Source organism: Myxine glutinosa, chromosome 6 (assembly GCF_964187855.1).
Source record: "Myxine glutinosa chromosome 6, kmMyxGlut1.1, whole genome shotgun sequence".
Taxonomy (NCBI): domain Eukaryota; kingdom Metazoa; phylum Chordata; class Myxini; order Myxiniformes; family Myxinidae; genus Myxine; species Myxine glutinosa.
This window is the reverse complement of record NC_136266.1, coordinates 56,658,838-56,674,399: the sequence shown is the minus strand read 5'-3', so window position 1 is coordinate 56,674,399 and position 15,562 is coordinate 56,658,838. Positions and strand designations below refer to the sequence as shown.

Sequence of the window (15,562 nt, the reverse complement as noted above, 5' to 3'; positions counted from 1 at the left end):
CACCTCACCACCACGTAATTCAAAACACCTCACCACCAAGTAATTCAAAACACCTCACCACCAGGTCATTTAAAAACACCTCACCACCACATCATTTAAAAACACCTCACCACCAAGTAATTCAAAACACCTCAGCACCAACTAATTCAAAACACCTCACCACCACCTAATTAAAAACACCTCACCACCACATAATTATAAATACCTCACCACCAATTAATTCAAAACACCTCACCACCATGTGATTTAAAAACACCTCACCACCACGTCATTTAAAAACACCTCACCACCACATAATTCAAAATACCTCACCACCACGTGATTCAAAACCACCACAACGTTATTAAAAACACTTCACAACCACGGAAACAAAAGTTTGAGGGAGTCGTTAAGTGAGAACACAGACACTGCCCAGATGTGTAGATATTATATAGATAAATGACTGTACCCGAGTTGCCGTTTTGTCATGGTTTAAACCAATCATAATTCAAACAATTATTTTGCACAAATGTATTTGTAATATACGTGATATCACATTTTATAAACAATTGAAGTTGGAAAAAAAAAATTCCCCCCAAAAAAAAAATTGGAAAATTTTTCAAAAAAAAACAATACCCTTAGGACATACCGACGGGAGAGATATGTGCATTCCAGAAGTTTGGTACGATTTCACAAAAGTTTGAGAAAGTAGTTCAGTGACAACACAGGACAACACAACACAACACAACACAACACAGAGAGGAGGGGGGGAGGGGAGCGAGGAGGAGGGGAGGGGAGGGGAGGGGGGGGAGGGGAGGGAAGGAGGGGGGGAGGGGAGGGGAGGAGGGGAGGAGGGGAGGGGAGGAGGGGAGGAGGGGGGGAGGGGAGAAGAGGGGGGGGAGGGGAGAAGAGGGGGGGATGAGAGAAGAGGGGGGAGGGGGAGGGAGGAGGGGAGGAGAAGGGGGGAGGGGTGGAGAGGGGGAGGGGGAGGGTGATGGGGGAGGAGAGGGGGGAGGGGGATGGTGATGGGGGAGGGGGAGGCGGGAGGGGGAGGGGAGGGGGGAGTGGGAGAGGAGGGGGGAGTGGGAGGGGGAGGGGGGAGGGAGGGGGAAGGGAGGGGAGGGGGAGGGGGAGGGGGAAGAGGGGGAGGGGGTGGGGGAGGGGGAAGAGGGGGAGGGGGTGGGGGAGGGGGAAGAGGGGGAGGGGTGGGGGAGGAGAGGGGGACGGGGGAGGGGGAGGGGGGAGGGGGGAGGGGGGAGGGGGAGGGGGAGGGGGGGAAGGAAAGAGGAGGGGAGGGGAATGGGGGGGAGGGGAGGAGAGGGGGGGAGGGGAGGAGAGGGGGGGGAAGTACCCGGCATTGCTGGGAGGGGAGGGGAGGGGGAAGAGGAGGGGAGGGGAACGGGGTTCGAACGGGGTTCGAACGGGGTTCGGAACGGTCCGGAACGGAGAACGGGAACTCTGCCACCGATTCAGATTCCATGTATAATATTCCTCGCTGAAAAAAAAATATGGATCTAAAGATGAAAGAAAAAAAAACCTATGTGGTGTAAATGGCAATGTTCCTCGCTGAAATGTGAAAAAACCCAATCGCGCGGCAAGGAACATCACGTGATCGCTCTGAGCGATCGATTGCAACTCTGCGTCGTGTCGTGGGCGTGGCCAACGTGGCCTCATGCTCCCAGGTGATTGGCTAACTCGAGCTCGAGAGAGCCATAATGCGCTACGTTATGGCAAAAAATATGGATCTAAAGATGAAAGAATAAAAAACCTATGTGGTGTGAATGGCAATGTTCCTCGCTGAAATGTGAAAAAACTGAATTACGTGCGAACGCATAACTGTGAGATTATGGCGGCAAAGTTGGAACATCACGTGATCGCTCTGAGCGAATCAGCGCGCTGCTCTGCCATTCCGGTCATAATATTCCTCGCTGAAATGCGCTGAGGTAAAAATACGGTAAAAAAAATATTATGAAATAAATTTTTAGGTCGGCCATGTTCTTCACAGGCTCAATGGCCATGTTTGTGCCAAATATCAAGTACGTGAGCCTCTCCGTTTAGGAGTCTATCGGTAACATAACATTACACACACACACGCTGTGTTTTATATATATTTATATATATATATATATATATATATATATATATATATATATATATATATATATATATATATATATATATATAGAAGATATATATATATATATATATATATATATATATATAGTTGCGGATTCGGGGGTCGGCTCTCCCCTCAACAAGGGGGGGTTAGTCCCCTTGTCTTGTAAGCTGGCCGTCCCCCAATCCTGGAAGCTATGACGTCACTTCCGGTCAGTGGTAAGTAGGGTTGTAAGCCCAATTAGTCTTATTACCTAAGTACTACCACCGGCCGTAAGCGAAGAGATAACTCTGACCCGAGCCGCAGCGTTAATGGATACGCCGAGCGAAGCGAGCCGCGACTCGGGCCGTTAACAAACACTAAACCCGATTATAGCGGTTCCTATCGTGCCACAGGTACTCAATTGAAGGAAAGGACGCAAACGATCGAATAAGAGAAAACCCAGAAAATAAGAAGAACAAAGAGTGGGTTTATTAATTATATACAAAAACCCAAAAGAAGAAACGAAAGGAATATACAAGAGCAAAAGGACACAGGGAAAGCTTATCTAAACAGTCTTACTTACAACCCCAGACAAACAGACAGACTCACACAGGATGGTAGTGGTAGGAGGAGAAGGTCCAAGCAGATGGTTCCAGGCTCCGGGTCCGCGGCGAAGAATGGCAGGCAGCTTTGCGTGTCGTTGGCGCGCGACCGGACCTTACATATGGCGGGGGGGAAGTCCTTCGCAAGTCCGCAGTTCCTATGAATTCATATGAATTAGGAGTTCTCCAGCACAGCTCGTTCCAACGTAGCTCTCTCCCAACGCAGCTCTGTCCGTGCCCTCTCTGTTAGCGCGGCTCTCCCACTCACTCTGCTCGTGAACTCCTTACACAGCTTCTCACTCTCCCCCTCTCCCAGCCCTGATTGGATAGCGAGGGCTCACCGGCTCCGCCCTTGACAGGGCCACGCCTCGTTCTTGGCGCTCCGCCCCCTTCTTCTCCAAGCTTGACCGCGTGGTTAATGGCGTTTGGAGCAAGGCAGCGAACGCTGCTGGCAAGCGAAGGCGCGTTATAGAATTGGGAGGGACAAGCCCCGACTGTAGGGGCGCATACTGGCATAGCTTGGAGAGAGAGCGGCTGGCAAAGAAGCGAATGGGGCCTATCTTATTTCATTAATGCAACGCAGATTCAACTATTGGGAACACAGCCTTATCTGAAACACATATTAAGGAAATAACTGACGGTCCTATGGTGTCCTACGTGTTGCATATGGCCTAACTATGGGTGCGACTTATTAAATGATGGGATATTTACAAGAGTTATTATTTACAAGTGAGTGGTTCTCAAAACCGCAACAATATATATATATATATATATATATATATATATATATATATATATATATATACATATATATATATGTTGTTGGTGATCTCACCGTCAGCCCTTTTTCCCCTTACCAAGGGGGGATTAATCCCCTTGTCTGCGACTGACCGACGTGAGTCCTGAAGCTGCCCCGCTCCCTCCAGAGAGGCAGGTGAGCAACCTCGTTCGAGACCGCGGACAAGATGTTATTTTGCCGAGCGGATGGCAGCCCGCGGCTCGAACCGTTAGCAAGTACTAAACCCGACTCTGAACGTTGGCCAAAATCACGCCACAGGTACTCAATGGGGAAATCACAAAGACGATCGGATGTGAGGAAACCAGAAGGTAAGGAAGAACAAATATAATTTATTACTAATATTTACAAGACCAAAGAAACCAAGGAAGAAGGAAACATACGAAAATAAAGACAGAAGGAGAAGAAGACAGTGCAAATATTAACTTATCTATACAGGCTTAACTTATACCCCAGGACAAGACAAAAGACAGACGACAGTCAGACTTACACGGGGATGATGACAGGAATGGCAGGAGGTGGATGGCTGGACGGATGAGGAGGTGGGACCACAGGGTTGGAAGGTTCAGCTGGATGCAGGAGAACGGCCGGGCCGGGAGTGAGCAGCCGCCGACTCTCCACACTTCCGTTCGCACGGCGGCGTTGCTTCGCGGCCGTGGGTCGAACCGCCGTTAAAGCTCAACTCCACCCAGCTGCGGTGGACTCAGCTGCGGTTGGTTCAGCTGCGCTGGACTCCTTACTCATCTGCTGTGGGGGGCTTCCTCGGTCCTCTGCTCCAACTGGACTCAACTGGGCTCCGGTGGACTGCCTCAGGTGAACTCTTACGCGCCACTCTTCAATAGACTTGCGCGGGCGCTTTTATAACGCGCTTCGAGATCAATGCGCGCCATGCCCGTGATGGTATCTCACCAGCCCTGATTGGCTGGTCGGGGCTGGCTGGCTCCACCTTCTGATGACGAGGGGTGGGCAACGCCCTTGTTATAGCTCCTCCCCCTTCTTCTCCGAGGCTTGACCACGCCGTAATGGCGGCAAATGCAGTTGGAAAGGGAGGCTTTGAGGGAATTTGAAAGAGGGGATCTATCTTATTTCAACTCGGTGCAATGCAGAGTCAACTAATGGGAAACAGAGCCTTAAACTACATAGAATAAGAAATAACTATTTAGAAGGGTATATGATTCTCTACGTGCATGCGATGGATTAACTAAGGGGACGACCTTTGACCTTTACACACAAAACAGAGGTATTTACAAGGAATCATTACACTACTTACAGAGGGTGATATTTACAAAAAAAAACACAGGATTCTCAAATCCGCAACAATATATATACAGTGGAACCTCGACTTACGAGTGCCCCAACTTACGAGTTTTTCGAGATACGAGCCGTCACTCTGGCAGTTTATTGCTTTGAGATGCGAGCCGAGATCCGAGTTACGAGCTTTCGCCACCCGGTCACGTGGTTATCTTGCCGTGCACGTACAGTATCTCTGTCGTAGTATAGCGCTGCATTTTAGTTTTCGCATTTCGGTTATTTTGAGTTTCCGCCGCCAGGTGGGCTCCGGTCACGTGGTTATCTTGACGTGCACGTACAGTATCTCTGTCGTATAGCGCTAATGATATATAACGCCGCCGATAATGATATGATAATTTATGATAATCTATGCAGCACGACGTGGTCCTCACGTCACACAAGGCGCCTTTGCCGGCGCAAAACGGCTCTCTCAGGGTCAAACTCGGTATCGTTTTGAGCGCACGGTTCAGACCTTCAAGAAAAAGTTTATTTTGTAAAAATCGAGCCACGCGTTCAAAAGATATGACCGGTTTTGTTCGCCGGCACGTCGGCGCTCGAATCGAATCGAGTTAAAACGAACACTGCCGTTGTCGGGTCCGTCTGAGACGGACACACGCTGGGACCGGTCTCGTTGGATAGGCCTGGATCAGATCTCGAAACGCTGGAAGCTGCACCTCTCTGTGATAATCTTGTGGACCATGACAAGAGATCGTGCGACACGTGGTTATCATGCCGTGCAAGTACAGTATCTCTGCCGTCAACTTGTTCAGAGTGCCGGCGATAGCTCGCCTTCTCTTTGTGGAAAACACGGTGAGATCCTTAACATCCAACAACTAATGGGACGCAAACGGGGCGCCCAGTTTAGCGGTACACCCATTGATGAATCACCCTGCCTGTGATTCACCCATGACAGGTTATAGCTGGGTCGGGATTCAAACCCAGGCTGGACAGTTTAGACTTTAGAGTCAAGTGTGCGTACCTCCAGTCCAGGCCATCCTGCCAACTTGTATGCTGCATACAGGTGAAATATAAAGCGCGAGATATTTTTATATATACTGTATATTTAAAAAAAAATTGGTGTGGTTTTTGGCGGGCTGGAACGGATTAATAGCATTTCAATGCATTTCAATGGGGAAATTTGATTTGAGATACGAGCAATTTGAGTTACGAGCTCGGTCACGGAACGGATTAAACTCGTAAGTCAAGGTTCCACTGTATATATTTTAGAAAGAGGGCACTTTCAACCAGAAAGAAGAAAAAAAACTCGATCAACTCCACAATCTATTGGCCCGAGGAAGCCTGCTGTGAACCGGCTGAAACGTTGCCCGAGACTGGGTCTGCTCTTGCTTATTTGCTCAAATTTGTGGAGTAGATCCAGTTGTTTTAACACACACACACACACACACACACACACACACACACACACACACACACACACACACACACACACACACACACACACACACACACACACACACACACACACACACACACACACACACACACACACACACACACACACACACACACACACACACACACACACACACACACGACTATTACCATCTCCCCATCCATTCCTCCTGTGACCAAACTTCATTCACCTTAGGACCTCATTCCCCTTGCAAGGATGGGAACCAAGTGGATGTACATGTGTTGGCCCAGCTGCTAGTTGCATCATTTTTCTGTGGGTGCGTCTGCCGCTGATGCAATGCCTCTCCATAACCAGTTATCTGGTACTCATTTTACCAACCACGGAAGGATGACAGGCTGAGTCAACCCCACTTGGCATTAATTCAACGGGATTCAAAGTCAGGACCTTAGGATCCCAAGCCCGCCGCCTTCACCATCAGGCCAACACCAAGATATTCCAAAGAGATATCCAATGGTGAGAGGCACGGATTAGGATTTAGGGCAGAGGCACATCCTAGTTGGTCCACAGCCAAGCCAAGGCCCAAGCACTCTTTCACAATTGAGAGGAGGGGGGGGGGGGTGGGGGGATTTTTCGAGGGAGTCGTGGTGCCGGTGCAAACTCCCTTGACTTTGTGGCACACACCCTGCAGAGAACTTGGAAGTACCATCCGTGTGAATCGGGCTAGCAGGCTCACAAAACAAAACAGCTCTACTTCAATGGGGTCAAACAGTAGGGGTTCTCTCAGCAGAGGCAAACCTTAGAGGAGTTTTAAAATTCATTGGAGAGTTTGACAATGCTCAATTGTACAAGATATTCTGAAGAGTGTCGTTACTTTTCAAAGCAGAATAAGTGGAGAAACAAATCGCAAATATAGAGCTCATTGTCACATATTCCCACATATCTTCATGCAGTTCTTAGATAAACGTGACGACTCTAGAAATAGCCAGGGGATTCTTGAGTTTTTGTTTTTTGCATTTCCTCCTTTTATTGCTGCAAGTTATAGGTCCTTGCAAAATTTGTGGGTGGTTTATTGCAAGTTGGCCTGAGTGAAATGCCAGACTTGTCGTCGCTGAGGAGGCTCTCTGAGAATGGCCAGAGATATCCACTTTAGCAAGCAAATGATCAGAAGAACCCTGTTGGAGCAGAAGAAGAGCAGCAGACATTTGCAGGGAAGTTATATTTGAGTTATATTTGATTGTATTATACAGTTATATTTGAGTACAACTTGAATAATTTTGAAAATGATCATAACTTGGTCCGAAAAGAATATGGCCATCATTGGATCTTGGGTCAAGGGTACGTCGCGGGCGATCACCAAGAGGCTTTCCCTTGGCGATCACATATATCTATAACTTCTGTGCTACTAACACAATAAATAAATAAATAATATGACCCAAAGAAATAAAGAAATCTCATGGCGGAAGATTAATTTCAGCATGTCACAGCATTTATAAAGTAAATAATTTCAAGACCTGCATTTCATCAGGAATTAATGATTTGTAAGAAAGAACAGAAACATCTTGACAGGTTCTCATGAGAGCTAAAACTCCACCCCACAGTGCAAGATATTATTGTTAAGCTTTTCTGATGTTTATAGCTATTTTGCCAAAATACATAAACAGAGACATGTGCAGACACACATACCAAATGTTTCGTAACAACAGTGGTGTGATAACAGTTCTTCCAGGCCTTTTGATCTATTTCCACCATAATTGCATTTATTTCTTAGTAGATTCCCAACTGTTAATTTCGTTAGCAATGACCCACTAGTTTTGTAACAAAGTTCATGCTCTGCCCTTTAAACGAGTATAAGGGTGGCCACAACCATCCTTGACGATGTTGTGGAACGTCAGCTGAGGCCCTCACTTTTCCACATTAATTCGCTTTTCAATTTGTTTTGTTTTCTCCGCAACCACTTGAGCGATTGACAAACCTTTCAACATTGGAGCACCCACCCATGGATAATTTTTATTTAACAAAGTCACATGATGATTGGATGGAAAATTCGGCCGGCATTCCAAAAGTATGTTTTTGGTAAGCATGGTTGCAGGATGTTTCACGTATCAGGAATAAACGGTCTCGACCTAAGGTAGATGCCCCAAAATGTTGATTTGAAACAGTGACCTTAACATTTGACTTAAACGGACAAAAACGAAATGGTTTCATCATCGGTGAAGGCTGAACCCAAGCACCAAGTGTCATCGCAGCACATACAATTATTAACTTTCTTTCCCAAGCACGTTAATATGTTTTCACAGCTCACTGAAAGGCCTGTTTTGTTTCGCAAATCTGAATCCATAGTTTTGAAGACACTTAACTGGGCATTGCCATGGACCGCAATGTGTGCAAAAGACACGGATTTTCACAACATGAAAACTGGGTAGCACTGTTTCTGCCTTCATTGCTTCCTGCAGCAGGAGAAAATGGACACACGAAAAAAAAATACCCCAATTTAAATAAAACTGGACACCAGGAATGCAAAGAGGTAGAAGCATAAAAGAACAAGACTGAGCATTAAGCAATACAGTCTCACCAATCTCCACTCTCCATGGTATACAGATTGCATTAGATCTGTGAATTTACAATCTATATAAAAGGAGATCTGCATGCAGACACATTTAACAAAGATAGATTGCAATAGCCTCTCCCATTCCTTTGGGAAGGGTGAAACAAAAGGGAAAGAAAAGCAGGAAAATGCCAGCAGAGCCAAGTGTGTATTACAGCACGATTTTCACAAGACAGAGATACAGTGTGTATTCAGGTCTCACTAATTTCTTACATACCATGGACCAAAAAAACGAAAAGACTAAAACAACAATCGACTGCAACCCACAAGGAAATAGAAAATAAAAAGATTGCACTCAGCCCATCAGGCCAAAGTGTCAAACATGTAATGGCCTTTACTTTAAACAGATTAGTCAAACGATACATTATATTGATAGTCTCAGAAACATCTCGTTGTTGGGGCCCGGGATGTTCAGAACCGGCTTGCTGACCGTGCCATTGAGACGTAATGGAATCCACCGAGTGGAAAGAGACTGCACCTCTAAGCAAAAACATGTGCTTCCCATTCAGGAAACATTTTGATCAGCTCCAGATGAAACAACTTGCGTTGTCATGGCACTGCTGGGCAATCAAGGGGCACACCAGATATCAGAAAAGGTAAAGAACGAGCATTGGTCAACATGCAGACCTTTCATGTCCACATAACTCTCCAGAGGTGGAAGGGCAAGTGAGCCGGGGAGGAAGGGGAGGAGTTAAGATATTGACACTTATAAACAAGCTAAAATACCACTAATCATTTCTGACAGTAGAACAAATAGTTTGAACGTAAAACTTCATAATGTCACAACGTGATCCGACGAGAAAATACGACTCAGGAACCCTACCGCATAGCCAAACGGTCAGCGTTTTGACATCGAGGGTGGGGGTTGGATGAAGGGTGTGGCTGCGAAAAAGAAAAAGAAAAAAGAAAGCACTGGCTTAATGGCATTTCCTTTCTTAGGTCATTCCAGTAAATCTTTGTCCTGCAAGAAATACGTCTGAAAGCGACGAAACAGAACAATTTAATTTCATCAAAGCGTTAGCTTCACCGTGGGTACAGAAAGTAGAATGGCATCGCAAAAACATTACTGCTTTATAACACAACTAGCACATCCCTGTTGATTAGTAAAATACTGATGTGTAAAATCTACCAAATGAAAAGAATCTAGAGGTAAAATATACAAAAACAGTGGTGCTACAGAGGGCAACTGAAACTGGATCCGCGTGTTTGGAAACAAACCCACACCTAACAACATCAACAACACAATTAACTAGTATTCATACCAGGAGGGACAGACAAATGAAGAGGGAACATAGCTCTTGGGGAAAAAAAGAATACAAGGAAAAAAAACAAGGAACTTCAATGCAGGAAGAGGCCATCAGGCCCATGGTGGTGGTTCGTATGCAGACTGTGACTTCTGGTTGTATCATTTTCTGGGGGTGTGGCTGTGCCACTGATGCAATGCCCCCTATTACCAGTAAAAGCTGGTACTCATTTTGCTGACCTCGGAAGGACGACAGGCTGAGTCAACCCACCTGGTGTTATTTCAACAGCACAACAGGGGCTCAAACTCAGCATCCGAAGATCTCAAGCCAGCCACCTTAACCGTTAAGCCAACACCAGGCTTATCAGGCCAGTCATGTGTAGTCTCTGCCAATATTAATTTACTCCCCTAATCCCAATGCTTCTATGTACCGATCTAATTATACTTTAAACCTATCCACCGTTACTGCTGTCACTATCTTTCCAGGGAGACCATTCCATGCATCAACTACTCTCTGAGTGAAAGGCCACTGCCTTCATTTAGTGCCACCTCTGCTCTTCTTATCTCTCAAGCATTATCCCCTGGTCCCATCGGTCTATTCTGCATGGTTGGGTTATGACCCAACTAAACACTTTGAACAAATAAAACCGCATTGTTACATCGCAAAACCAGTGTGGGTTTACAAAACATCTTAGTTGATATGCTTCCGGTACTCGGACATGACACGGCACTATACCAGAAGTGAATGGACACAGGCAAAAAGGATAGACCCCACAGGGATTGCAGCAGAAAGGGCTTCTTCTTGATTCAAATATAAGATATGGAGGAGGGGAAGGTACAAGATTTGTTCATAACTGGACCAACAGCTTTCATCACATCCACCACCAAAGGTGGATGGAGGCTATGTTTTCACCCCTGTCTGTCTGTCTGTCTGTCTGTCTGTGAACAAGATATTTCAAAAGGTAGTGGACGGATTCGGATGAAATTTGGCAGAGATGTTTTCTAATCTGTTTTGTAAAAACACTATTTGAATGATTATTGTTATCTATAAAAGCGGTAACACAAAACCTTCGACCTCAAGACGTTAAGAAATGCTAAAGCAACAAACTCTATCCAATGTACATCGCTTTGGGTTCAGGAAAGCGGTATAAATTTTCTCATTGTACAGTGTCACTGCCAAGTGCCCCACCCATTCTGCAACAGTCTTCCTCAGCTATTTTCAAAACAATCAAGCCATTGCACTGTTCTGCCTATCAAATAGAACGCATCCCAACCAACCAAACGGTTCATCACAAAAACAAAACAACAACAGGCATTTTAAGGCCATTTTACCTGCTTGAGCGGGGGTAAGGCCTTGCGGTCCCCATGTCAATCTTCTCCATTTTGCCCTATTTTCTGCATCTCCCCTTGTTTAACCCCCTTGCCCACATTTCTTCTTCCACCATCTTTAGCCAAGTCTTTCTCGGTCTTCCCCGTCCTCTACTTCCTTCTACATTCATTTCCATCACTCTTCTCAACCAGTCACTTTCATCCTTCCTCAACACATGACCAAACCATCTCAACCCGTTTCTCTTCACAGGCTCTATTCCCATCATCTTTCGCAATTCATCATTTGTCTTCCTCTCTCTCAACGATACTCCACATATCCACCGAACCATTCGCATTTCCACCCTTTCCAGCCTTCGTTGCTGCTCTACGTTCATTACCCATGTCTCGCTCCCATAAATCATAACACTTCTCACACATGCAGCATACACCTTTCCCTTCAGCTTCAACGACACTCTCCTCCTCATCAGCACGCCACTCAGTTCCCGAAACTTCTTCCATGCACATCTCACTCGAGCAACCGTTGCCGAGTCTGATCCACCTTCTCCATTCACCATGTCTCCTAGGCAGCAAAATGTTTTCACACCTTCCAGCTTCACACCGTCTCCAAGATCCAACTCAACATTTCCTCCATCTGCAGATCCCTCTGTGCATACCTTGCACTTGAATGTAGCTGCCACACTGGTTAATGACCTTCTCAGACCACGACATTTTTGATGAACCCACTCAGCGCACATTGTACATTGAATGGAGTTCACTCTGACACCCTTCCTGCACACAGCACACGGCCACTTCCCAATTCTTTCCACCTCACCACATGCTTTACCACTTGCCATCACCTTCGTCTTTCCGATATTCACCTTCAGACCTTTTGTCTCCTTACATTCCTTCCACTTGTTCATCTTCTCCTTCAATCCATCCATACTTTCTGCAATCAACACCAGATCATCTGCATACAACAACTCCCACAGTAAACCCTCCTTTACGTTGAGCCAGCACCTCCATCACAGCTACAAATAGTAGTGGACTTAGTACCGACCCCTGATGCATGCCCACCTTTGCCTCAAACTCACCACTGTTCCCGTCCTTCGCCCTTCCAGCTGTGCGTGCTCTTTTGTACATTGCCATCACGACTCTGATCAACCATTCCTCCACTCCTAACTTCCTCAATGTCCATGTCATTACTTCGCGTGGAACCCGATCGAATACTTTCTCCAGATCAACAAACCCAAGAAACAACTTCTTCCTCTTCTCCATGTACTTCTCCTGCAACTGCCTTACAACAAAAAGCGCATCTGTCATTTCTTTTCCTGGCATAAATCCAAACTGCATTTCGTCAATCTTCAATTTCTTCCTTATCCTCCTCTCCAACACCCTTTCCAATACCTTCATTCCATGCTCCAATAACTTCATCGCTCAATACGAGCCACAGTCCAGAGGGTCACCTTTCCCCTTGTATAGAGGGATGAGGGTACTCAATTCTCAATCTACTGGAATGCTGCCTTCTTTCACCACCACATTACAGATCTCTGTCATTCTCTTCACACCCCAACTTCCTGCTGCCTTCAACATATCTCCCACAACTCCCGTCGGCCCTCCCGCTTTTCTACTCTTCATTGCTTTCATCGCTTCCTCAACTTCCTTCTCAGTTATCTTCTCTGCCGGTCCTAAAACTGGGTTACTCTCTATGTTGCCATCCCATTCATTCACTGCATTCAACAGCATTTCCATATATCTCTTCCATCTTCCTTTAATTCCATCTGGGTCCACAACGATTTGTCCCACTTCATCCTTCAAGCAACTCACCCCCATCACATCACACCTCTTTCGCTATCTGCTTTGCAATCCTGAATACCTCTCTGACCCTCTTCCAAATCTAAGCGTTCTCCGAACATTTTCCTATATGCCTCCTGCGCCTTTGCTACCTCTTTCTTTGCAGCCTTCTTGGCTGCCTTAAACTTGCATGTTCTGCATTTTCTGGCCCCGGACCGTTCGCCTTCTGCCACTCCTTGAACTGGTTCCTCTTCTCGTCAATCCTCTTTCCAACTTCATCATCCTACCACCATGTTTCCAAGTGCCTCGGTGGTCCTTTTGTCCATCCACATACCTCACCAACGGCTCCTATCTTTCATTGACATCCAACCACTTTCAAGCTCAACCACACCATCCTCCACCATACTCAGCCTCTCTTTTAATGCCTCCCTCACTGTCACCTCTTTCAACATCCACACCTTCATTCTCGGTTGGTACTTCACCCGCCGAGCTCTCCTCACACCTTTCACCCTTATGTCGCAGACAACCAAGTGGTGCTGTGAAACAGCCTCCTCCCCCGGGATCACCTTTGTGTCCCGGAGGTGCCCCCTATCTCGCCTACGCACCATCAGGTAGTCAATGGTTGTCGCTGACCCACCTGACGTGTATGTAACAAGATTATTATTTGATGGGATTTATACCAGTGTATATATACAGACTTGGCATTTAATATGGAATTTTTTTTTTTCTTGACTTGGGTTTAATTTCTTAACTCAGTATATCAATCTAGTGAGTTTCATTTACACTTTGGTGATTTATTTGTTAAAAGAACCCTGTCACTGATTGTCTGTCGCAGCAAGAAGCCAACAACAGGATTATATCACAGGTGGCGTGGCAAAATGTACGGACAGGTGCATTTGATGATTGGCTTCAGTCGGGTATACAAGGGTTGTTGCGTTCTGTATTAGTGGAAAACAACTGCTGCACATCTCCAAAAGTTATCGCCGCTTCCTCTGGAGATGGTCCGTCAACTCGACAATGCTGTTTGTCATGGAGTGGTGGCTTTACGAAATTACGGCATGAAACAGGGTGCTATTGCTCGGCAGTATGGCATCACTCAAGGTCAGGTGTCAAAGATCCTGAAACGAAATGCTCAGAGGGGTGTCCCTACTCCAATACCGAGGCCAGGACGTCCCCGCAGAACCACAAGGAGGGATGATCGCCAGCTGCACCGGTTAGTCCGCAATGGCCGTACCAAGTCAGCTAATCGGCTTCGGGCTGAGTGGCAGCAACTGACAAATGTGCCTGTATCCAGAAGGCTAGTCAACCAACGACTGGTTCAAGCAGGCTCTTGTGCCAGGCGTCCCCTGAGAAAGCCACGCCTGACCAGACAACACCGCCAGCGCCGATTGCAGTGGGCCAGAGAGCACCGTCAATGGCAGCCAGGACACTGGAATCACGTGATCTTCAGTGACGAGTCTAGATTTCTGCTCTATCGTCAAGATGGCCGCGTCCGAGTGCACAGACAAGTGCATGAAGCCTACAACAAAGATTGTATAGTGCCAAGAGTCCAAGCTGGAGGTGGTGGGGTGACCGTTTGGGCTGCTTTTCATGCAGGGGGCAAAACTGTCCTGGTTGTTCTGAATGGAAACCTGAACCAGTTCAAGTACAGGGCCATTCTGGAAGAAACATTGCTTCCATTTGCTCGTGCAGCCTTTCGAGGAAACTTTGTCTTCCAAGATGGCAATACACGGCCTCATCGTGCTCGCATGCTCCAACACTTTCTTGCTGACCGCGGTGTAGAGCATATGGAGTGGCCTGCCATGTCCCCGGATATGAATCCGATAGAGAACTTGTGGGCAGAATTAACGCGTCAAATCGACCACTTGGACCAGCAGCCGACCTCTGTGCGTGAATTGCAGCAGGCTATTGTCACTGCATGGCAAGCGATTCCTGTCCAAACCTTGGCAAATCTCGTGAACAGCATGCCTCAACGTGTACGCGCTCTCCTGAATGCTCGTGGGGGTTACACGAAGTACGGAACTGTAATTTTACTGTCCGTAATCCCAGTCGTAATTTAACTTTTGTTTTTGTTAAAAAAAATTTGGGCTGATGTGCAAAATAAAGAGATACTTCTGGAAAACGTACAGAAGTTTAACACAGTACTGTCCATGAATTGAGTTCGATATCAGTTTACATCACTTTCAAGGATCAATTTATTTGTTTCGAAATGTGAAATGTCGTTTTTGTTTCTTTTAAAGGTCACATTAACAAAATCGAGAATAATTTCAACATAATTCCAATGAACTTTTGGTTCTAAATCATCTTGAAAAGTAAGTTCACCCCACAAAATAAATATTCCATATTAAATGGCAAGTCTGTATATATATAAATATATAAAAGCAAAAGCAAAATCATCTACTTCCGCCCTCTGCCCAGCTGAACAGTTTATGGTTTGTATCCACTGATAGGCCTAGGATCCTAGGAACCTAGGAT

At 46.2% G+C, this 15,562-nt stretch overlaps 1 protein-coding gene across 6 annotated transcripts in view; it reads right to left on the bottom strand.

The window, feature by feature from the left end:
- The window catches only part of LOC137429812 (tropomodulin-3), a 125,328-nt gene that overhangs the window by 105,287 nt on the left and 4,479 nt on the right, over positions 1–15,562 (bottom strand). The window contains exons 2-4 of one of the 6 annotated variants that reach the window (XM_078779891.1): positions 9,569–9,627; positions 9,176–9,305; positions 8,498–8,587 (exon numbers count right to left, since the gene is read on the bottom strand). The exons of 1 other annotated variant lie outside the window; for it this stretch is intronic. The gene's annotated coding sequence lies outside the window, so the exon portion shown is untranslated. The remainder of the gene's footprint in view (positions 1–8,497; positions 8,588–9,175; positions 9,306–9,568; positions 9,628–15,562) is intronic. 4 more of the 6 variants (XM_078779889.1, XM_078779888.1, XM_078779890.1 and 1 more) reach the window with 4 other exon arrangements.